The sequence below is a fragment of the Hyaena hyaena genome, unplaced genomic scaffold, assembly GCF_003009895.1.
Source record: "Hyaena hyaena isolate Hyena2069 unplaced genomic scaffold, ASM300989v1 scaffold_187, whole genome shotgun sequence".
NCBI lineage: Eukaryota > Metazoa > Chordata > Mammalia > Carnivora > Hyaenidae > Hyaena > Hyaena hyaena.
In genome coordinates, this window is record NW_024080820.1 from 267,811 (window position 1) to 293,071 (window position 25,261).

A 25,261-nucleotide genomic window follows, 5' to 3' on the forward strand; every position below is an offset into this window, starting at 1 on the left:
TCTAGATAAACGGCTAGGGTGGGGCTGTAAACGCTCTAGACCATTGGGGCACCGGCCACGCGGAGACCAGCAGCTCTGAGCTCCTGCTGAGGCCGGGAAGCCAGCTCGCCACGCCCCCTGACGTCACGGGAGGCGGGGCGACGGGCGATTGGCTGTTCGCGGAAGCTCTGCTACTCCCGAGCCGGCCGGGGAGGGAGCCGGGCTGGAGGAGGAGGAGGGGAATTGAGCGAAGAAGGGGGAGGAGGAAGAGAACGCGGGGAGCGGGAGGTCGCGGCTTTGGCTCCTGGTCGGGCAGCGGAGTTTGGGGGCTGTCTTCTGAGAAGTGGGTTTTTTTTTGTTGTTTATTGTTTTTTCCCCCAAAACAAATGGCTGGCGTAGAAGCAAAGCTGCCTCCACTCTTCGGATTTGTGTTTGGTTTTTGTCCTGCACCTTGAAGAGTCGCGGTCGTCATGCGGTGATGTGTGCGGATGGAGGAATTGGTAAGGGCGAGCGTGCGAACTCCCGGGACAGTTTCCTTGACTTCTGTTTCACTTCCCACCCTGCGCACCCCGCTTCCCCTCTTCCTCTCCCGCTTCCCCAATAGTTGCTTTCAGGTCTCATGAAGTGTCTCGAAACTAGACTTTAGGGCTGTTGTTGAACTTAAACCAAAAAAGAACCGGAGAAACACTTTTTTCAATCACTTGATTTTGATTTCAAAAGAGGAATTATTTTATCTATTCTGAATGCTGGGTTTGGTGAAAAGGTAAAGTATGCGCGCGCACACTTGTCATCTTATTGTGAAATCAGGCAGTCTGAATGGCTTTGTCTCAAGGGAAGGAAGAGAATGGGGGTTGAAGTTTTAACCCAGTAGATAAGCCGGTTTATTACTTAGGAAGGTGCTCAGAAATGGGTTTAAAGGAGCGCTGCCGCAAAAGCCCATGTTGGTCCCGGCACACACCAGCTATGCAGGACTTAATGGTTTGAGGCATCCTTCCTCCTACATTATAAAACATAGCCATACTTTACTATGGACAGCAGAGAGACACCAGGTTGGTTAGTGAAACCCTCCAGTTTGGAGAGTCGAGGCTTTGTGACTTTAAGTGATATATTTAAACTATTCTTAATCATAAGGGCGTGCTAACTCAGGTGTTGAGAAGAAGATCATTAAGTTTCTTCTTGCTTCTTTTCATGCTAGTTCTTTGCAAGAGAAAAACACTTCTGTAGTCTGAGAGCAAGCCTCTGACTCATCAGCCTTGGAAGATTGATCCACAAGAATGGGGGGGCTCCTTATCTGCCAACTGATTGCTGTATGGGAAAAGTAACTATAGAGGAGATAGTAATTTTTATATTGGGCTAGGTCAAATATCTGTGAAGGGTGCCATCATAAAAAAAATCTTTGGCTTGTTAAGAGCGGGTTTGTGACATGATCGTTGTAACACTGTAAACTCCTTCAGTGTCCCAGTGTGAGTCCTCACTCCACTCTATCCCTAGAGGTAACGTCTTCTCCTTCTGGACTCTTCTATTCTCATTGCAAATACATATTACATACCTACATAGGGATGGTTTGCTTTTATGAAAATGTGATCATACAACATATATTGAAAAACAACTTGGGGGGCGCCTGGGTGGCTTAGTCGGTTAAGCGTCTGACTTTCCGACTTTCGCTTAGGTCATGATCTCGCGGTTTGTGGGTTCAAGCCCCGCGTCGGGCTCTGTGCTGACTGCCAGCTCAGAGCCTGGAGCCTGTTTCGGTCTGTGACTCCATCTCTCTCTGACCCTCCCCTGCTCACGCTGTCTCTCTCTCCTAGAAATAAATAAAAAAAAAAAAAAAGAAAAAGAAAAACAACTTGGCAACATTCAGAAAGTTTTAGGGAGTTTAAGAAATAATACTAGCTGCTAATTTTTAAGATGTTTATTAGAGAGAGAGAGAGAGCGCGCGCGAGTGCGCTTGAGAGAGAAAACATGAGTGGGGGAAGGGCAGAGAGAGAGGGAGACAGAACTGGAAGCAAGCTCCCCACTCTCAGCTCAGAGTCCAAAGCAGGGCCTGAACTGATGATGATGATGAAATCATGACCTGAGCCAAAGTTGGAGGCTTACTGGACAGAGCCACCAAGGTTCCCCAGCAGTAGCTGCTAATTTAACATTTGTTAAATTGGATTTAAAAAATGGAGAATCTACACAGTCTAAAACAGGATTTTAGGAATGCTTGACTTTCGATGGCAAGAACCAAATACTTTTTCAATACAATTACTTAATGGTTAAATGGAAATTGAAGAGGATATTGTTTATTTTGATGTCAGTAAAACGAAGAAAATGACTTATTGGTTAGACAAATAAAATTCTTAGAATCCGTTAAAGATATTTTTTTTAAATGTTTATTTACTTTTAAGGGAGAGCGAAAGAGAGAAACAGAGGCACGAGTTGGGGAGGGACAGAGAGAGGGAGACAGAATCTGAAGCAGGCTCCAGGCTCTGAGCTGTCACAGAGTCCAGCCTTGGGCTCGAACTCACAGACAGACCATGAGATTCTGACCTGAGCCGAAGTCAAATGCCCAACTGACTGAGCCACCAAGTCGCCCCCTTGGAATCCATTTTTTTTCTTAAATTGTTCATTGTCAAGTTGGTTTCCATATAACACCCAGTGCTCATCCCAACAAGTGCCCTCCACCATGCCCATCACCCCCCTTCCCCTCTCCTCCACCCTCATCAGCCCTCAGTTTGATCTCAGCATTCAAGAGTCTCTCATGGTTTGCCTTCCTCCCTCTCCCCAACTATTTTTCCCCTTCTTTTCCCTTATGGTCCTCCAGTAGCTTCCTCCTAATCCACCTACATGTGCAAACATACAGTATCTGCCCTTCTCTGCCTGACTTATTTCGCTCAGCATAACTCCCTCTAGTTCCATCCATGTTGCTACAAATGGCCAGATTTCGTTCTTTCTCTTTGACATGTAGTATTCCATTGTATAGACAAACCACATCTTCTTTTTTTTTTTCTTTTTTATTTATTTCTAGGAGAGAGAGAGAGACAGTGTGAGCAGGGGAGGGTCAGAGAGAGAGGGAGACACAGACTCTGAAATAGGCTCCAGGCTCTGAGCTGGCAGTCAGCACAGAGCCCGACGCGGGGCTCAAACCCACGAACTGCGAGATCATGACCTAAGCGAAAGTCGGACACTTAACCGACTAAGCCACCCAGGCACCCCGACAAACCACATCTTCTTGATCCTTTCGTCTGTTGATGGACACTTAGGCTCTTTCCGTGTTTTGGCTATTGTTGAGAGTGCTGCTATGAGCATTGGGGTACATGTGCCCCCTATGTATCAGCACTCCTGTATCCCTGGGTAAATTCCTAACAGTGCTATTACTGGGTCGTAGGGGAGCTCTATTGTTAATTTTTGAGGAACCTCCATACTGTTTTCCAGAGGGGCTGTACCAGTTTACATTCCCACCAACAGTGTAGGAGGGTGCCCGTTTCTCCACATCCTTGCCAGTATCTAGAGTCTCCTGATTTGTTCATTTTAGCCACTCTGGCTGGCGTGAGGTGGTATCTCAGTGTGGTTTTGATTTGTATTTCCCTGATAATGAGGGATGCTGAGCATCATTTCATGTGTCTGTTGGCCATCTGGATGTCCTCTTTGGAGAAATGTCTGTTCATATCTTCTGCCCATTTCTTCACTGGATTATTTGTTTTTTGGGTGTGGGGTTTGGTGAGTTCCTTATAGATTTTGGATACTAGCCCTTTATCTGATATGTCATTTGCAACTATCTTTTCCCATTCCGTCAGTTGCCTATTGGTTTTATTGATTGTTTCCTTTGCTGTTTTTAAATTAAGAGGTCAAGAAGGTTCACATACTGAAGGCTTCAGTACATGTTTCAGTTATTGTCTGATCTAATTAGACATAGTCTTTTTAATGAAGGAAAATCAAAGAAAATGCTACAAGCAAGATTGCTTGGGAATTCCTCAGACTCGATGCATTGGTGAAGATAAACTTAATAGTTTGTCAGTCCTTGTGAAAAGGAGAATCCGTAGATGACCTCTTGGAACAATACTGTATGTGCTAGCTGCTATCCCTATTCCTGGTCCATAGTTATAGCAGCTGAGCAGCTTTCCTTATCACTTAAGAAGAGGTTTGATGTGAGTGTATTCTCTTAAAGACATTATTCCCTTCCTATTACCTTATGGATTTATTTCATTTCAGAAATCATCTTAGCCATAGAAACAACAGTTTTCATGGAGCTATTGACACCATTAGAGTCAGAAGGAATAGTGGTACTAGTTTTCTTTTTCTTTTTTTAATGTTTTATTTATTTCTGAGAGAGAGAGACAGAGAGGGAGAGAGAGAGGGAGAGAGATAGTGTGAGCAGGGGAGGGTCAGAGAGAGGGAGATACAGAATTTGCAACAGACTCCAGGCTCTGAGCTAGCTGTCAGCACAAAGCCCGATGCGGGGCTTGAACTCACGAACCGTGAGATCCTGACCTGAGCTGAAGTTGGACGCTCAGCTGACTGAGCCACCCAGGCGCCCCTAGTTTTCTTTAAGAGTCGTGGCCTTCACAAAATCTTCTTTTATGCTTCTAAATGAAGGGTATATTCATTTAATGGTTTAAGCTAATGAAATGGGAATATGTATTAAAACCTGTAAATCCTTGCAGGCTTTGACTCAGTAATACTGGGTCTCGAAATATATACCAAGGAAATCATCTGAATTTTATATGAAGATTTATAAATATGTTCAGTACAGTGAACGTGAATGTAATATAAAAAAATAGTAAAGCATGCAATAACAAAAATACTTAAATTAATGGTCTATATACCTATATTGCTACAATTCAGTTTCCAAAATAGTTCTGAAAAAATTTCATGACTTAGAAAGTACTCTGAAATATAAAGTATCATTTGCTTACATATTAAGCTCTTATGATGTATTAGGCATTGTTCTAAATTAACAAACACTGAACAAGACTGTTGGACTTCCTGTTTGCATACAGCTTCCTGTTTGTATCGATAGATATATTCACTGACATATGTGAAAAAAATTGGATTTCTATGTGTAGAGTTGTGGCTCTTTAAAAATATTTTTCTTCCTATTCCCAAATCTTCTATAGCAGCTATTATTATTATTTTTTTTTGACTCAAGGAACATTTATTATTTGCCTCTTACATTTGGTCTTTGAAAAATGTAGCAGCTATTATTTTAATAATCACAAAAATACAGTTTTGAAAAATGTTGCCAAGAGGTACCAAAACCAAAATTAAAACTCTAAGGTCTATATTTTATATACTAGTAAATCCTTTCAAAGGATGTTATAAACTGCAGTGAGACATAAATGAACACCCACATGAAAAATTATGCCCAATTAAAAATAGACAAATGGGCAATTCACAGAGGGAAAAAAATGGACTTTTTTAAGGTCAGGAGGAGAGGGATGTTTACTAAGTAACTACATTTTCACACATCACATCAGTAAACATGGAAAGCAAATCAAAATGTGTGAAGTTGTTGAGAAGACTTTTAATGATATTTAGAAATATGTTCAGGATAGGAGGAATGAAAAGTTACCGAATCTTACTTTTGAAAAAAATCCAGTCTATGCACAGAAACTACTTTATTGGTGGAGAAGAAACTAAATGGTAATGTTACTATGATTGGGTGATGGGATTATGGGTGATTTCTGCTCTTCTCATAGTATTAATCTGTAGTTTCAAAAATTTCTATAGTAAATGTGTTTTGGTTATCAGGGAAAAAATTACTATCCTAATAAAGCAATTTGTTCTAGAATGAAGAAGACATGGACGATATTCTCTTTGTCTTCTTTCATAAAGCCTATGTAGTCTCCGTGTGTAATTCCATGTCAGGTGTCATTGTTTCTCAATTATATTTGATGGTGAGAACATTTGAAATTAAAGGGAAATCTCAAGATAGAATTTATTCTAGTCACATTTCACTCATCTGCCCCCAGCTGTTTTCTGAAATAATAAGTGGTGTTGGGCTGATTGATTAAAGCTTTATTCTTTTTTATTTCCTGTTGATCCCATCTTCTTGGGGCCCAAGCTGCTAGTCCTTAATTAAACACTTCATAATTTCTTTTTCTAAAATCTACGTATTCCATTCAAGGCCTTTTTGAATGAGGAAGAGGAGTACAACTATATTTCTGTTAGCAAAACAAATTTAGAAGATTTCAACTCTTTATATAGGAAAGGTAATAAAAAATTATAATAGTTATGAGAAAGAAGGTCAAAATTAGTTTTAAATTATCCAAAAATTTTGTGACGCCTTTTTCTTCAAGTTACAGTTTTCATAACTAGTACTATTTTAAAAAATTGTAGTTTCCCTTACAGGCTATAATGATACACTGAAGGCTATTGTTAAAAATCTTAATTTATAATATCTTCACTGAAGTCTTTCCTAAACAGGTGTTCTCTCTCATATATTCTCTTAATTTACCTGTGATGCCCTTCAGCTAACAAACTAACATTTCTGCCTTGCCAGGTTAGAAAAATGCCTGATTCTGAACCATTACTGTACTTAAAAAATTCTTATTTATATGTTTATTTGTTTTTGAGAGAGAGAGACAGAGCATGAGCAGGGGAAGGAGGCTCACACAGAATCTGCAGCAGGCTCTAGGCTGTGAGAGGTGAGCACAGAGCCCGGTGCAGGTCTTGAACCCACGAACCATGAAATCATGACCTGAGCTAAAGTCGGACACTCAATCGACTGAGCCACTCAGGAACCTCTGAACTATGATTATACTTTTAAGATTCCTAAACCAAGAACTGAGAGAAAAGTGAAATGTTTTCAATAGGGCAATAAAATTTTAAAAAATAATTCTTACTCAGAGTCCTAACCTGTCTTTCCTCTCGCAAATTGTAACATTGCATTTGAGCTAAGTAATGCAAAACAGGGTGTATTGTGGTCCCCAGTGCCCAATTAGTCACATTTTTTGCCTGCTTGATTTGGGTCATGGTCCTGATGGACAGAGTAATGATAGGAATGTGTGGATAGAGTATGTGGTGTTAAGGATGCATTGATGGTAACAGGCAGAGGACAGGAGGTATAGTGGGGACTATGAGCATGGTTCCTGCCCGGTTGTTGGGGTGTCCTTCCCAGCTATTGGTGCTGCTGAGGTCACAAATGTACACTCAGAGACGCTCCTGAGAAATCCCTAATGATCCCACTCCTTGCTAGGTTACTGGTCAGCTATGGTCAGAAGCACATTTTCTCCCTTTTGTCAGTGTAGGCTCTCTGACTTCTCCCCTATTCCAATGTGTTTCAACTTCTTGCAAAGAAATCCTTTAAATGTCCATATCGTATCACACCCTCTTAACATCTTCGATGATTTCCCATTTTCTTCAAACTAAGTATAAATTTTTCATCTTAGTAAGGACTTACATGGCCCTAACCTAGATTTCCATCTTCATTTGCCCTCACTCCTTAATTTGTACTTGAAACTCTGGCCATATTGAAGTCCTCACTGTTACTTAAATGAACACAGGGTTTCAGGCTCCTAGCCTTCATTCATAATATTTCTAAAATCTACAAATCTCTCCTGTCAGATTGTAGACATTTCCCAAAGCTCATTTAACATGCCCTCTCCTTCCAGAAGCCTTACCCTCCCTCCATCCCCTTTCTGTCTTCCAATCTCATGTCATGTCCTCTCCTGGGACTTTCTGTTTTCTAAATCTATATACTGTATGATTACAGTAGTGTTATCTTTTGTTGTTGTTGAATTGAGCATGTTGACCTGCTCTGGGCACTTTTATTCATTCTCAATGAACCCAGCACTGTGCCTAAGACAAGGTAAAATAAAGGAATACTAGAAGGTAAGCTCCTAGGAGGAAGAGATTTTTGTCTTCTGTTCCCTGATTTATTTCTGCCATCTGTAGCATTGCCTGGCATATACTAGAAGCTCAGCAGACATTAGTTGAAAGAATGAAGTTATTCAGAATGTTAGGCACAGTGCATTATTGAATAAACCTCCTTACAAAACTCTGTGAGGTTGGTGATACTATTTCCACTCTACAGATGTGGAAACTGAGGTTCAAAGGAGCTAAGAGCTTGTGGTAAGTGGCTGACTGTCAATCTGAACATCAGCGTCACTCGAACTTGTTAGAGCTTGTGTTTTTCTACTAGCTGCAGATGCACTTGTTGCTGTTTTGAAAACCACTAATTATATCATCACTTCTTGTTCAAGATGAATGTGTTTTAAAGGGTGGATAGCATTGTGTTGATTGTTGGAACTGACCATTTATTATGAATTTATCTTATAATCCTGTTGAATGTCATTAACTTCTTTTCAGTACCATTTACAGTTTTCATATGTCCCTTATTGGTGTTTATATGCTATACCTTATAATATAGGCATGAAAAACAATTTATTTTATTTATTTCATTTTTCTAAATTGTTTATTTTGCAAGAGACAGAACTGAGCAGGGGAGGGACAGAGAGAGAAGGAGAGAGAGTCCCAAGCAGGCTCTGTATTGCCAGCACTGATCTAGCCCTATTGGAGCTGAATCCCATGAACTGTGAGATCAGGACCTGAACTAAAACCAAGAGCAGGATGCCCGGCCAACTGAGCCACCCAGGTGCCCCAAAGACAATTTAAATGTACATTTAATTGTTGAGACAATTAAAATTCAGACATACCTCATTTTGATTGCTTGAACTAATCGTGCTTCGCAGATACTGAGTTTTTTACACATTGAAGGTTTATGACAATCTTGTGTTGAACAAGTCTGTCGGTGCCATTTTTCTAACAGCATTTGTGCCTCTGTGTCACATTTTAATAATTCTTGCCATATTTCAAACTTTTTCATTATTATTATAATATTCATTATTATTGTGTTTGTTATAATGGTCAGTGATCAATAGTTTCTGGAGATGGAATCTCCCCCTGGTGAAGATGCTGTGAAGATTATTGAAATGACAGCAGAAGATTTAGAATATGACATAAACTTAGTTGATAAAGTAGTGGCAGAGTTTGAGAGGATTGACTTCAATTTTGAAAGAAGTCCTTCTTTGGGCAAAATGTTGTCAAACAGCATTGCATACTACAGAGAAACATCTGTGAAAAGAGGAGTCAGTTGATACAGCACATGTCATTGTTGTCTTAAGAAATTGCCACAGTCACTTTAACCTTTAGCCACTACTGCCCTGATTAGTCAGCAGCCATCAACATTGAGGCAAGACCCTCGACCAGCAAAGAGATTACAACTCACTGAAAACTCAGATAATGGTTAGCATTATTTTAGCAATAAAGCATTAATTAAGACAGGCATTAAGGCATATACATTGTTTATTTAAGATATTTACATTGTTTTTGAGACATAATGCCATTTTGTACCTAATGGACTACAGTGTAATATAAATATAACTTTTATATGCACTGAGAGACCAAAAAATTCATCTGACTGACTTTACTGTAGTGATGTGGAACCAAACCAGAATATCTCCAAGGTATACCTATAGTTGACATATGTAATCTGTGCTTTCATTACATTAAGTCATGTGCTGAAGTCATTTTTAGCCATTGTAAAATAATACTTCTCCGAAATATTTATAACCTATTTTAAGTCACCCAACACTTCCAGAAGTGAATCTTCAAATAGTTTTTAGAAATTAATTAAACTCATCCATTATACTGAAATCTCCTTTCTACATTTCAGCTAGAGAAATCCCTGTCTTCAAGGGCGCCTGAGTGGCTCAGTCGGTTGTGTCCGACTTCAGCTCAGGTCATGATCTTGTGGTTCGTGAGTTCGAGTCCCGCCTAGGGCTCTGTGCTGACAGCTCAGAGCCTGGAGCCTGCTTTGGATTCAGTGTCTCCCTCTCTCTCTGCTCCTCCCCCGCTCATGCTCTGTCTCTCTCTGTCTCAAAAATAAATAAAAACATTTAAAAAAAAAAGAAATGCCTCTCTTCATCATATTTCCAGGGATACCATATACTTTTAAAGGAAACTATCACTTAAAAGTTTAGTCTTTTTTTAAAAAGTTTATTTATTTTGAGAGAAAAGCACGAGGCAGGAGAGGGGGAGAGAGGGAGAGCAGTGAATCCGAAGCAGATTCCATGCTGCCAGCTCAGGGCCTCACGTGGGGCTCAGTCCTACAAACCATGAGATCATGACCTGAGCCAAAATCAAGAGTCATGCCCAACCAACTAAGCCACCCAGATGCCTCCAAATTTTAGTCTTTGATTTGTTGATTTGATTTGTATTTATAACTCAGGTTAATAATCTGAAAAAAACCTTTGGAAAACATTTAATATAGTCTATTAATTTAACCTTTAGTCTTATAAGTATATACCGTCTTTCAGCAGTTAAATTCTTTCCATTTTAGCTACAAACAACACCTTTCCCTGTCCATTATTTTTTTACTCTTATTCCTCATTCTTTTAAGCATTTTATTTTGTTTAAGCATTTTTATTTAATTTCTGTGGTTACACATCCAGAAAGTACTCTATTTCTTATGTATAAAAGAGTAGTTTCACTAATTATTTGTGTATCTATTACAACAGTAATATATACACTATTGGGATAGAAATGATTAGTTGCATAAAAATATTTAGTCATAATAAATCTATGGAGAAAATATATTTATAAACTATAAATAATTTTTTCCAGAACAGATTTGAGCTGCCTGTGTCAATGATTTTCAAAGTCTGGCACCTAGAATTAGCGTGACTCAAACTTGTTAGAAATACAAATTCTCAGGACCCACTGCAAACCTTTTGAATCTGAAACTGGTGTGTGTGCGCGGGGCAGAAGCCGTGTTTTCACAAATTCCAGGTGATTCTGATCTGTGATTGAGAATACACGCTTAGGGTAAGATCCTTAATAAGCAGGCCATAATCACTGGGTTTTGGTGAACAGGTGCCTAGTCTAGTTTAAAGGCCTCTGAGGAAGGCAATTCCATCGACTTCTGTGTGCCATTTCAAGTACTGTGTGCTACTTGTGAGCTAGCTTCAATTAAACATTTTTGTGTTTCATAAGAGAAAAAGAGAGGGACACTTTTCTCATCCTTTGATCTTGGGTATATTTTTGGAGGATGATTAAAGTGAGCAAATATGAATCCTTACCACTCTCAGTAGAGAGTTTGTGCCTAGGGAATCAAGTTTTCTTACCAGAGGTCCTGAGTGTCTTTGTGGAGGTGAGGAATGTTATAAGTTCCTACTCTGATCATTAAAGTTGTAATTAATTAATTATATATAAAGTTAGAGTCTCTCTGCATTAAAGTATTTTCATAGTGCCATCTGTATACAACACAGGCTGTATTCTTTTTTTTTTTTTTTTTACGTTTATTTATTTTGAGAGAGAAAGCAAGCATGGGGAGGGGTGGGGCAGAGAGAGAGGCAGAGAATCCCAAACAGGCTCCATGCCATCAGTGCACACCCTGATGTGGGGCTCGAACCCATGAACCGTGAGATCATAACCTGAGCCAAAACCAAGAGTTGGACGCTCAACCAACTCAGCCACCAGGCACCCCCTCCCTGAATCTTAAATGTAGAAGCAATACATTAATTTCCTTGTGTGCTTTTCCCTGCCATAAGCATTTGGGTTTGTGATTAAAGTTGAGACATGTTTGGTGGGATTAGTTTTAGAACTGAAATGAAGATATGTTTTCTAATGATTAAGTGTATATTTTTATGGTAAAAGATATGGACAGTTACAAAAGATATCTAAAAGTTATCTATTAATGTACTACTTAACCCCTACTTAACCATCTATTAATGTACCACTTAACTACTTAAAACATAACCAGTGTTTATGTTTTAAAAATATTTTATTCCACATTTATATACCTAAAGAGCATATCTATATATATCTGTATCTATCTATTCCAGTTGAGTTTATAGGGGTATACAGGTATAAATAATGGGTTACAACTTTATAAACTTCAAAATTTTTATAACAATTCATTTGAATATTTGTTTAATATTATATATCCATTTAGATATGTCACATTTTAGCAATTTATCTTTTTAGTGCCCTTTCCAGTGCTGAGTTGATCATCTTTGTATTCAGGGCCGAGGAGGATGAGCGTTTTTAAGGCATATTACCTCGTGGCTCCAGAGAAGTGAAAAAGCAGGCTCGATTACCCCATCACTGTATGAAAGCGTGTTTTCATTGAGCATTATGAATAAAGAAACTCTTTGCTACATTCAGTGCAAAAAATACTCTGTTTTAATTGCTTTTTTTTTAGTTGCTTTTTTAGGTTCCTGGTGAAGTGGGAAATACTTTTTTCCTATGTATTTGCAGTTTGTCAGTGTCCGCGTGTTTGTTCATGCTCTTCTAGCAAGGATTTGAATCAGAAGTGAATAATTTCTAGTAATGCTTTTATAAAATATCAAAGTAAAAAGGAGGCCATTGTGAGTGATAATAGGACTTGTTAGGATGAAAGTGGAATAGTAGGGCAGAGCCTACAAATTAGCTGTGAAAAATTTAAGGTAGATACAAATGTGAATAAATCTTAGTAATTTTAAACATAGGTTAAGCACGCTATCATACAAAATTTTAGGAGGCATAAAATCCTGTATTCAAGCTATATATTAGATAATTTATGACATATTTATTAATGTGCAATTTAGGAATTAATAAAAACCTACCTATATGAATGAGTAATAAAATGGTAGTGGAAACAATGGCTGAATTATTTTATGTGACTGCCGCTAACTCGATGTTATAATAATGAATGAGTCAGAGTCTCTGAGCCTCAGTTTTCTTGTGTATAAAGTATTTAGTTGGATATTAAAGATCTTTTCTAGCTTTAAAATTATGAATTTTTTATTTAACTTGCTAAGTCTTACCATCTTTAAATACTTTTCCTACTTGGGGGAAATGTTGGCATCAAATGATTAATAAGTCCTCTGTAATAGTAAGACCAGCTAGTCCATGCCACATTCCTTGTGTATATTCTCACTAATGCCTCACAGCAAACCTGATGACCTAAAGAGTACTTATCAATTTCCTGATGGGGAAACTGAAGATTATACAAAGTCCTACTGGGATTGACTGATTAGGGCCAAGATTTGAAGCCATGATTGCCTGAAAAGCTCCTTTTTCCACTCTGCTAGCTTCCTCTCTCTCGAATAAATGTGGTGGCTTCCTCTAGACCTGTGTTTTCAGCAGTAGAGTTATTGGCATTTTAGGCCAATAATTCTTTGTCGTGGTAGAGGCTGTCCTGTGATTATAATGGTACCCACGGCATCTATCCATTAGCACCCCCTCAGTTGTGACAATCAAAAATGCTTCCAGATACTGCAAATGTCCCCTGGGGAGGCAAAATTGTTTCTAGTCGAGGACCACTAATTTAATGCAACCTAAGTCATCAATAGTCTAGGACAAATAGAATTATCTCAAACAGAGGTAAGTGGCTTTAGGCTGTCTTGGATTACAGAGGACAAGGTAGAATTGACCAAGTAGAATCCCATCATTCAGCAATACTTATTGCACACTTATTGATTGCTTGGCCTTTATCCTATTGAGATTTTTCTTGTTTGGAAAATACTCATTTTGGGATATATGGTGTACGACCATGAACCTGATTGGATATTAGTTAATTTATTTAAAAATATTCACTGGGGTGCCTGGGTGGCCCAATTGGTTAAGCAACTGACTTTGGCTCAAGTCATAGTCTCACGGGTCCCTGAGTTTGAACCCCGTGTCGGACTCTGTGCTGATAGCTCAGAGCCTAGAGCCTGCTTTGGATTCTGTGTCTCCCTCTCTCTCTGCCCCTCTCCTGCTTGTGCTCTCTCTCTGTCTCAAAATAAATAAACATTTAAAAACAATTTAAATATATTCATTGAGTACTTGTCATGTGGCAGGCATTGTCTGGTTACTGGTTCAAACTGTAAATAAGATGGTCTTGTGGGGGAAGCAGCTATTAAATAATTACAATTCATTCCCCTTTTTCTTACTTACAGTCTTTTACAGTGTGCATTTAGAATCACAATCCAGTGTGTATATTATGTTTTACACACGCAGCTTGTCACATAGAGCTAGAATTTGCTCTCCTTTGTACGATGAATAAAGATAGCACGCCATGAAATTTGTGCTCTGCCCATTGAGGAAGGTATTTTGGCTCTTGTTTTCAAAATGGGTACTTATCGGGGCACCTGAGTGGCTCAGTCGGTTAAGCATCCGACTTCGACTCAGGTTATGATCTCATGGTTCATGGGTTCGAGCCCCGCATTGGGCTCTGTGCTGACAGCTAGCTCAGACCTGGAGCCTGTCTTCAGATTCTGTGTCTCCTTCTCTCTCTGACCCTCCCCTGCTCATACTGTCTCTATCTCTCTCTCAAAAATAAATAAAACATTAAAAAAAACTTAAAGTCTGTTTCCTGGTTTGTCTCCCTTTGCTTCCCCTGTGCTTATCTATTTAAAAAAAAAAGGGGGCACTTATCTGGGTTCTAGCTTCATATCATAACTTACTCGTTTATCTATTGATTAGGTTAATGTTTTAATGTTCTTAGTATTTGCCAGTCAGAAACCTGGTCATAAACATGTCAAGGTTTGTCTTCTGGAGGTTAATCTCTGAAGTATTTTAGGGAGTGAGGGAATCTCATGAAGTTCATGCCTGATCCCTCTTCTGGGTTCTTTGCTCCTTGAGGGCAGGAATCATGGAATTTACATAGGACTTTTCATTATTGTAGTTTGCTGTGCCAGGAAAAGTTCCTGACTGGCACAGGGAGCCCTTGGTACCTATTAAACAGATAGAAGGAAAAGAGATCTCTGAACAGTAAAAATAGGTTTCACTAAATAAGTGATAAGTTTCTGTGTTTTGCTTCCTGAAGACCATTGAGGTCATTAATTCAATTTTTAAGCATATTGACTTTTCTAAGAGAGTTGGGAGTATGAGTTAAATTTTGATAAAAGCAGATATTTGGACATCCAAGGGAGAAACAAACCTGTAAAGTCAGAGATGAGCATTCAAAACAAGAAGGTCTTCAACTTACTGGAAGAGAACCTACAGATATGTTTCCGAACATCTTGAAGGCATCACTGTATAGAACACTTTGCAGTAATTGGTGCTTAGAACAGTGGAACTGAATTCTCAGAAGAAAATTTATTTAAAATGTAAAATATAGGAAAATTTATTTTTATTAATTTTTTAATGTTTATTTTTATTTTTATTTTTTTTTAAATAGTTTATTGTCAAATTAGTTTCCTTTAATGTTTATTTTTAAGAGAGAGAGAGAGAGAGAGACAGAGTGTTAGCGGGGTAGGGGCAGAGAGAGGGAGACAGAATCGGAACCAGGCTCCAGGCTCTGAGCTAGGTGCCAGCACAGATCCCAACGCGGGGCTCGAACCCACCAACCGTGGGATCATGACCTGAGCCGAAGTTGTACACTTAATTGAGCCACCTAAGTGTCCCTATTTTTTTTTTTAAGTACAGTATTGTGAAAGCATGATTCTTCTTTGACAAGGCCGAATTGTTCAGTATAAATCCTGGGAAACACTAACATGAACAAGGAAAAAATAAGATCTGGAAGGGGATACAGTTTCTGAATATCAAATGTTACAGAGCAGAGAGAAAATACCATAAAATAAGTTGTGTAGGATCAAACCTTGATTATTCAAAGTACGGTATATAAGAAGGCACATAAATTCCAAAATAGTAAGTAATCAAGAAACAATTTTTTATTTAACTTTAAAAGACAGTCACACATGGGGACCTCCCCCCCCCCCCACATTTACACTCCCCTGGTTTTAACACTCTTCACATTTTGTCCTATTGGGTTTTTTTCACTTTGTGTTTTTTTTATTTTTTAATTTTTTATTTAGTTATTTTTTAAATATAATTTACTGTCAAGTTAGCTAACATATAGTGTATACAGTGTGCTGCTGGCTTCAGGAATAGATTCCCATGATTCATCACTTACGTACAACACCAGTACTTGTACTAACAAGTGCCCTCCTCAGTGCCCATTACCCATTTTACCCTCCCCCCACCCCCTCATCAACCCTCAGTTTTCCCTTTGTATTTAAGGGTCTCTTATGGTTTGCCTCCCTCTCTGTTTGAAACTATTTTTTACCCCTTCCCTTCCCCCATGGTCTTCAGTTAAGTTTCTCAAATTCCACATAGGAGTGAAAACATATGATACCTGTTTTTCTCTGACTGACTTATTTCACTTAGCATAATATGGTCCAGTTCCATCCACATTGTTGCAAATGGCTAGATTTCATTCTTTCTCATTGCCAAGTAGTATCCCATAGTATATATAAACCACATCTTCTTTATCAGTCCATCAGTTGATGGACATTTGAGCTCTTTCCATAATTTGATTATTGTTGATAGTGTTGCTATGAACATTGGGGTACATCAGCACTCCTGTGTCCCTTGGATAAATCCATAGCAGTGCTGTTGCTGGGTTATAGGGTAGTTCTATTTTTAATTTTTTGAGGAAATTTTCCAGAGAGGCTGTACCAGTTTGCATTCCCACCAACAGTACAAGTGGCTTCCTGTTTTTCCACATCCTCACCAATATCTGTTCTTTCCACAGTTGTTGATTTTAGCCAGTCCGATGGGTGCGAGGTGGTATCGCAATGTAGTTTTGATTTGTATATCCGTGATGATGAGCAATATTGAGCATCTTTTCATGTGTCTGTTGGCCATCTGGTCTTCTTTGGAAAAGTGTCTTTTGCCCATTTCTTCACTGGACTATTTGTTTTTTTGGATGTTGATTTTGCTAAGTTCTTTATAGATTTTGAATACTAACCCTTTACCCAATAGGTCATTTGCAGACGTCTTCTTCCATTCCTTTAGTTGCCTTTCAGTTTTGCTGATTGTTTCTTTTGCTGTGCAGAAGCTTTTTATCTTGATGAGGTGCCAGTAGTTCATTTTTGCCTTTATTTCCCTTGCCTTCAGAGATGTGTTGAGTAAGAAGTTGCGGCAGCTGAGGCCAAAGAGGTTGCTGCCTGTTTTGTCCTCTAGGGCTTTGATGGTTTCCTGTCTCACATTTAGGTCCTTCATCCATTTTGAGTTTATTTTTGTGTATGGTGTAGGAAAGTGATCCAGTTTCATTTTTCTACATGTTGCTGTTTCATCCCAGATAAAATTGTTTTGGTACTTAAAAGGATAAACCTTAAGCCGTGTGAAAAAAAACAGGTATTCAGAAAACTTCCTGCCTGAGAGTTTCACAATGAAATTCAAATACCTGAGCTGTTTTTAAAAATAGGGTCCCCTTGTTTTATCCTCCCCCCCTTTTTTATGTCTTCCTGTTGCAGTCTTGTTAGTGGTCGTTTTAGTGTTACATGCTATAAATGTTAATATGAAACTCTAATAATTTTAGCATGCACAATAAAAGATACAGTGGAATCATGAAATAACTAAGCTTATATACCTACGGAGCTGGTGTGTACAAGATTGTTACAGATATCCCATTTTTTGCTGAGTATAAGAGAGGTGTTACCTGATTCATATGTTTATTCCACAGATATGTATTGAAGTCTATTCTATGCTTGGTACTTTATGTAGGTCTAGGCTGTATGAGTGAACAACAACAACAAAAAAAGATAGAAATCCTTCCTCTAATGGAGAGGAGAGACAGCAAGAGCTAAAATGCAAAAATAATTTTATGATGTTAGAAGGTGATGCAAAAGTTCTGTGAAAAATAAAACAGGTTCCTTTCCTGTCCCTGGGAAGGAACAGGGATGGTTGAGGCAAGCCTGTAGCAGGGGGCACAAAGGAGAGGAGGAGCAGTAGACTGGAGAGGACTGTGGCACCTGTGGCTCCATCAGTTAAACATCTGGCTTTTGATTTTGGCTCAGGTCTCACACTGGGGAGTTTTAGCCCCACGTCGGGCTCTGTGCTGGCAGCACAGAGTCTGCTTGGGATCTTCTCCTCCCCTCCCCCCACTCCCCCGGCTCTCCCCTGTTCATCTGTGCTCTGTCTCTCTCAAAATAAATACACATTAAAAAAATAGATTAGAGAGGAATTTGGGAGGCAAATACGCATGACGCTGACAACTATTGTACTTAAGATGAGAACCTCTAGAGAGTTTTAAATCGTGGAAAATTCAGGATGAAACTTAGGTTTTACTGGGACTAGATGATAGTGGTAGAGGTGATACCACGTGGTGAGATCCTGGACTCGGCGGAATTTGCTCACTGACTATATGTGGGTTTTGAGGAAAGGACAGGACCCTGAGATGAATCAGAGGCTTTCGGGCTGAGGATCTGGACGGATGGCGCTGCCATCAACTGATAACCTGTGGAGGAAGCAGGTTTGGGGGAAGTGGAGGAGCACTGGTCTGTATATGTTACCATCTAGAGAGGGGCTGCCTGGTCGGCAGGCAGATATAGGAATTTGGGGAAGAGGTCTGAGCTGGAGGGCAGTTACATGGGGGGAACCTTGTAGAGGTTCTGGTTTGATGGCTTTGGTTTTCTCAGTACAGTAGAAACAAGGTCATCGGCGGGAAGAAAGGAAGGACATATGCAAAGTTAGAGGAGAAGGTATGAAACAGTTGCCTATGAAAGCGGGAAAGTGAAGAGTGTGCAAATGCTGTGTGATTACCATTAGCAGCTGTGGCTGGTTTGTGGTCCGTGGTCAATAATATAAAGTGACACCAGTCAGGGATATTACATGTTTCTCTCTAGCACTTGCAACTTGGAGGTACTAACTAGAACAGAGTATAACAGGAATTTAGATAGAAATGATTTGAATGGAACTAGGATAAAGGTTTGCCAAGAGAGGAGAGAAGAGCTAAGGGGTAGAGAAAATATACAAGGAACTGGTAGAATTGACCATGAAATTCAAATTGAATGGGCGGGGAAGTGAGGCCATGCATGAAGGAGGAACAGTGAAAGATAGTGGTTTCGTTGCTTACAGGTCCCTGTGAGGGCAGATGATACTGAAGTCAGGTTAAAAATGAATCCTTTAAAAGCAAATTTTGGGGCGCCTGGCTGACTCAGTAGGTTAAGCGTCCGACTTCGGCTCAGGTCACGATCTCGCGGTTTGTGAGTTCAAGCCCTGCTTCAGGCTCTGTGCTGACAGCCAGCTCAGAGCCTGGAGCCTGTTTTGGATTCTGTGTCTCCCTTTCTCTCTGACCCTCCCCTGCTCATGCTGTCTCTCCCTCTCTCAGAAAATAAAATAAAATAAAAAAACAAATTTTATTTGTGGATACTGAGTCATGTTTCAAACATAACGTAGAGAGCTTTCTCTTGAATGGGTCAAATGAATGTTTTTAAATTAAATACAAGTATTTAAACTTGTTAACTTAGTTTTTCAAATGAAGTGTATCTTTAGTTCTTTTTTCCCTAAATGACATAGGTTCAGATTTTTTATACCCGTCCTCTTCTTTCTTCCAACCCTCGTGTTCTATGGATTAGGCTTAGTAACCATTCACCAAGCTGTGTCCCTTGGGTAAGTTTCTCAATGGCTCTGAGCCTCCGTTTTCTCATCCTAAAATGGGGATAATAATATGTACTTTGTTGTAAGGGTTAAAGTTACTGTGTATTTATCACCAGCACAGAACTCAGGCATGTGTTCCTACATGGCAGATACTGTTAATGATCTTAGGTTTATTGGATTAGTATTTTATTAGAGTTGAATAATCAAGTCTCAAAAACATGCTGTTCTGTCATCTCAATATTTTAAGAGTATTATCTAGAATTACCAATGTCAAAACATAGTATTAAAGATTGTTATTAGCATTCTAACATGTGTTTATTTTTTCAGCTTTAAGAATAGGTAAAGACATACTGGGAACTAACCATGAGCAATGTGAGTTGTTTGTAGTTCCCAGTAGCAGAGAGGCATCCATACAACTTCCGTTTTTTGCCCTGCCTTTTTGCTAGCTTAAACCAGTTTGGAAGCCTAAGCATCAGCAAAATGGAACTCATTTGGATGTGTGGTCCTTTCAAGAGAAAGTTGAGGTACATTGAAGATGAGAGGTGGTAAAGCTTTCAGTGTCTGAATAGAGATATATATATTCTCACATAAGAAAACTGAAGAATGTCTTTATATTTAATGTGTTTGGAAACATTAAGAGTGAGTAACTCTTCTATGCATTTAGATACCACAGTCATATTTTACGTAAAATGAACATGTTGTATTTGAAAATTCCACTGCACTGATATCAAACATGTGGACCCTCCAATGCTGTGGAAGGTCCCTTCCCTCAGTCTGAATTAGAGGCTGCTTCTGTGATGTAGAACAGCATCTTTTGTTTCTCTTTCCCCAGCATTAGCCATAGTTGTCTGGTTTTCAGGTCATGGACTGAGTTCCAGCACTCCTTGTTTTTCTTAAAAAAAAAAAAATTTTTTTTTAATGTTTGTTTGTTTTTGTGAGAGTGAGAGAGAGAGAGTGCTGAGGAAGGGCAGAGAGAGAGGGAGAGACAGAATCTGAAGCAGGCTCCAGACTGAGCTGTCAGCACAGAGCCCGACGTGGGGCTTGAACCCACCAACCGTGAGATCATGACCTGAGTCGAAGTCGGAAGCCTAACTGACTGAGCCACCCAGGCACCACTTTAAGCAGTCTTTTCTTTCTTTCTTTCTTTTTTCTTTTTTAATTCTTAATGTTTTATTTATTTCTGAGAGAGAGATAGCATGAACAGGGAAGGGTCAGAGAGAGAAGGAGACACAGAATCTGAAACAGGCTCCAGGCTCTGAGCTGGCTGTCAGCACAGAGCCTGACGTGGGGGCTCGAACCCACCAACCATGAGATCATGACCTGAGCCGAAATCAGACGCTCAACTGACTGAGCCACCCAAGCGCCCCTTAAGCAGTCTTTTCTAAAGATGCCTAAGGGTTATGTGCTTGAGTAGAGTTGACCTTTGCCCATGTAGCGTCCTAAAAATGGCAAAGCTATCACAAAGATTTCTTCGTTAGTGGTAGAAGTGAAAGATACTATATAAGTTAGTTTTTCATACTCCTGTATAGCACTTCCTCCCAATTATCAAAAGTAATTACTTCAGTTCATTGTTTTTGGTGATATATTCCCCTTGCCTCGCCCCTTGCACACATCTAAAGGAATACGTACTTCTACTGGGGACTTGGTTCAAGAAGTTCAGTTAATAGAAATTAATAATTTTATCCAAATGATCCCAAACTCCAAAATGACTTTATTTGGTAAATCTGATTCCTCTCACCTCCTGGAGAACACAGAGGATTATGGGACTTCATTATTCAAGATCCAGTTTCCTCACTAAATAAATTGACCCTTGTCATCACCAAACTTGTATTACATCCATCTATAACTGTTCATATTTTTCCAACCATTATGTGGGATGGTGAAAATATTTCCTCCTTTTGTAGATCACAGGATAGTACTTAATAAAGGAGCCCTGCCAACATGTCACTTTGACCCCTGATGCAACAAAGAAATCAGCAAAGATATCAAATGGTCTTACTGCCATTGTTATTACCTGTCAGAGAGAGAATTGATCTCCTGGAGGGCAGCAGGGCTCTTAGAGAGAGAGTTGGATAAGTTAGTCAGAGATGACCCAGATTGGACCAAGCCCAAGTTTAATCAGGGCTCAGTGTGCTTCAGAGAGGGTTACTTGACACATCGAGGTCAAGGAGACTTTTATAGCTTATAAGTTTCTACTGTGAACAGTTCCTATCTTATTCACAGAAACTGATAGCTATAAAATTACTCTGTATTTTTTATTGACCCTCCTAGATAACTTGACTTTCTTCCAAGGTCTTGAGCATGAAACAACTTTGATATTTCATTAGGGTTTTCTCATCTTGGTTGAGAAGATTAGAAGTCTGTCAAGGCCAAGACTTACTGTTCTCCCTCACTGAGCTTTTGGAAATGTTGTTTGAAACGGACTGTAACTGTGTTAAATCTGTACAAAGAACTGATTCTGCAGACCTCAATCACCAACCTCTGAGGATTTTTGTGTAAACTAGACCTTCACAATTTTAGTTAATTCTAACCTTGGATGAGAGCATCTGTTTGTGCAGGCTGTCAAGTCACTGGTACATAGCCTTAGTCTATATGCTCAAAGGAGATGGGCTTGCTGGTAACAGGAGTGGTACCTAATGAACTGTTCACTCTTAATTTCAATTTTGCATTTTGAAATAAACTGATTTAGCATAGAGTAGTGGTTCTCAAAGTATGGTTCAGAACCAGCAGCATCCATACTACCTGGAAATGTGTTAGACATGCAAATTCTTGAACCTGCACCCCAGACCTGTGGAATCAGAAAGTCAGGGATGTGGTTTGGGACACTCTGATGCATGCTGGAGTTTGATAGCCACAGAGCATTTTGAAATGACTACACATAAGAATGTTTTTCTCTTTCAAACAAGTGAGCTTATATGTGTAATTCAAGTTGTTTGTTGGTTGGTGACGACCTCAGAAATTTTTAAATGCTAACTGGGCCCAAGGGAATTCATTACCGCATATTTACCTTGGTAGTCTGCCTTGCTACAAACTTTTCATTAAGCATTCATTAAGGGAAACAGAAATTGTTTGCTTTCAAGTACATTTGTGTTCAAGAAGGAGCATAGTGTGATATGTTATTTTGGGTACACTCTGTTATTCAAGGATTTTTATTTTTAATATCTTTTAGAAAACAAATGCTATAATTAGAAATAATATGGCTTTAAATGATCACACTTGAAATTTTCTATAGAAGTAGTATTGTATAGTTGGAAAGACAGGACTCTGAAATTAAAATTACATGTCTTGAGTTATAAAACCTTTGACTTTTTGTTTCTTACTTTGAAAAATAAAAGTCATAAATGACACTGGGAAATGTATTTCATAAACAGACATAGAAGTGTTAGTACTTATTTTATAAGCAATGTTTGGCCTTTCTTTTCCTTCTTTCTTTTTCTTTCTTTCTTTCTTTCTTTCTTTCTTTCTTTCTTTCTGAGAGAGTGAGTGATCATGATCAGGAGAGAGGGGCAGAAGGAGAGAATCTTTTTTAATGTATTTATTTATTTATATTTGAAGTATAGTTAAAACACATTATTACATTAGTTTCAGGTCTACTTTATAGTGATTGGAGAACTCTGTATGTTATACTATGTTCACACAAGTGTAGCTACCACACCACACTATTATAATATCATTGACTATATTCTCTATCCTGTGTATTTCATCCTCCTGACTTAATCTTAAAAATTTTTTTAATGTTTATTTGTGTTTTTAAATATAATTTATTGTCAAATTGGCTTACATACAACACCCAGTGCTTATCCCAACAAGTGCCCTCCTCATCACCCATTTTGCCCTCTCCCTCACCCCCCACCCACCCTCAGTTTGTTCTCTCTATTTAAGAGGAAGAGGAATAATCTTAAACAGACTCCATGCTAAGCATGGAGCCCAGTGCTGGGCTCAGTACCACGACCCTGGGATCATGGCCTGAGTCAAAATCAAGAGTCTGACACTCAACCACTGAGCCACCCAGACACCCCTATATTTCTTTATTTCTAATCTTAATTGGTTTTGTGCCTAAAAATAAACTCTTGTAGATTTTAGAACTTAATTGGTTTTTTCAGCTTCTGGAGAGGAATATTGGCTCATGTAGCATCATGCAGACCTAACACTTAGAGCAACATTAGACTTTTGTAGCTATTAATGATAAATTCTTCCTTCAAAAACTTTATTTAGAAAAATTATAAGCCGATATATCTTCATTGTGCCAAAGGCAAGAAAGAAGAGTTCGTCTTCCATTCCCTTTGTATTCCCTCCACCAGATAACCTATATTCATAGCCCTGTGTGAATTATTCTGTACTTTTATCCATGTTCTTGCAAATGAACGTGAACATACACACATCCAGGCTGTCCGTGTTATTAAGTGAAGCAAAGCAAGGCCAGGCCAACTGTAGATTCAACAGTAAGAAATCCAAGCTAGGACTGTGGAGCTGTGGTACACTAAGATAGCCCTAGACTAGAGATCCGTAGACCTTTGTGTGCTGATGTGGCCCTTCTTCTAGCCTAAGAATTTGAAAAGGCAGTGGACTTCTGTTCCAGCATCTTGTGTACTGGCAGCCTCCACAGTCCTCACAGCCAACAGCACTACCACACGGTCTTTATGAGGAGCTGGGGAGGTGACTGGGGTGGCACAGGCTTGCGTGCATCCTGGATCTTGCATATATCTTCTTTGCATATTTTGGTAGGTAGTAATCAAAGCGAAGCTTCAGCCGTGCCCACATTGTTATCCTCACCATTCTTTGAAGCCAGACCAGTCATTTTGGTCTGTACTTCATTCATGTTTATAAATTTTTGATCATTTATATTTGCAGGTCTCTGCTATTTCCTTTTTTTGTTGTTGTTGTTGCAAACTATACATAATAGTCATTGGTTCAGGTCAAAGGATGGATATGTATATAATTTTAAATAAATGTATAATATTCTGTAATGTAGATGTGTCATGGTGTATGTAGTCAGCTCTTCCACAACTGAAGGACTTTCATGATATTTCCAAAATTGTTACTACAAAAAACAAACAACCGCCACCAAACTACAGTATACATTCTTGTACATATACCCATACCTATAGGTAAGACTCCCCAAAATGGAATTGCTGTGTCAATAGTTACGTGTATTTTCAGTTTACCACATGTTAAAACATTTTTTTTGGTGGGGGGAAGATTGTAGCAATTCACTTCCCGTTGCCAGAGGGTTTGTTTCCCCCCATCCTCACCAGCACTGACTATAAGAAAACTTTCCTAAGCAAGAGAGAAGTTAACAATTTTGCCCAGCCAACAATAATATACATATTCTGAATTTCCTTCCAGTAAATTTACTATGATATTTACATTTAAGTTTTAATCTACCTAGAGATTGTTTTAAATCAAAAACTTACTAAAATATTTTTAAATAAAAATTTATTTTTAAATGTGGTTTACATAAAGTAGGAATTTAGCTTTCTGGTCTTCAAGATGGATAACCATTTATTCCAGAGATGTTAAGTCACCATTTTCCCACTGATTGGAAAGCCCACGTTTGCCATATATTATCTATTTATACAAGGATCTACTTTTGGGCCCTCTGCACTAATTTTCTCTTGCCATTGTAACAACCACAACTTAGTGGCTTCGAACAACCCCAGATTATGAGGATAGTTCTGTTGATGAGAAGTGCAGATACGGTGTGACTGGTTCTTTGCTCAGGTCCTCAGAGGCTGACATGAGGATGTCATCCAAGCTGAGTTCTTAACTGAAAACTCGGGAAGAATCTACTTTCCAACTTTACTCAGGTTATTGGCAGACTTCAGTTCTTCACAATAGTAGGACCTGTGTCCCCATTTTCTTGCTGGCCGTCACTTGAAGGCTGCTCGCAGCCCCTAGAGCAAACAGTAGCCATCGTTCTGCATTGTATTTAATTTGCCAGATTTTC

General features: G+C 39.0%; 1 protein-coding gene across 1 annotated transcript in view; it reads left to right on the forward strand.

The window, feature by feature from the left end:
- The first annotated feature begins 268 nt into the window (after positions 1-268).
- Positions 269-25,261, forward strand: part of ATP10D (ATPase phospholipid transporting 10D (putative)) — a 106,055-nt gene continuing 81,062 nt past the window's right edge. Inside the window, exon 1 of the mRNA XM_039241109.1 lies at positions 269-479. The gene's annotated coding sequence lies outside the window, so the exon portion shown is untranslated. The remainder of the gene's footprint in view (positions 480-25,261) is intronic.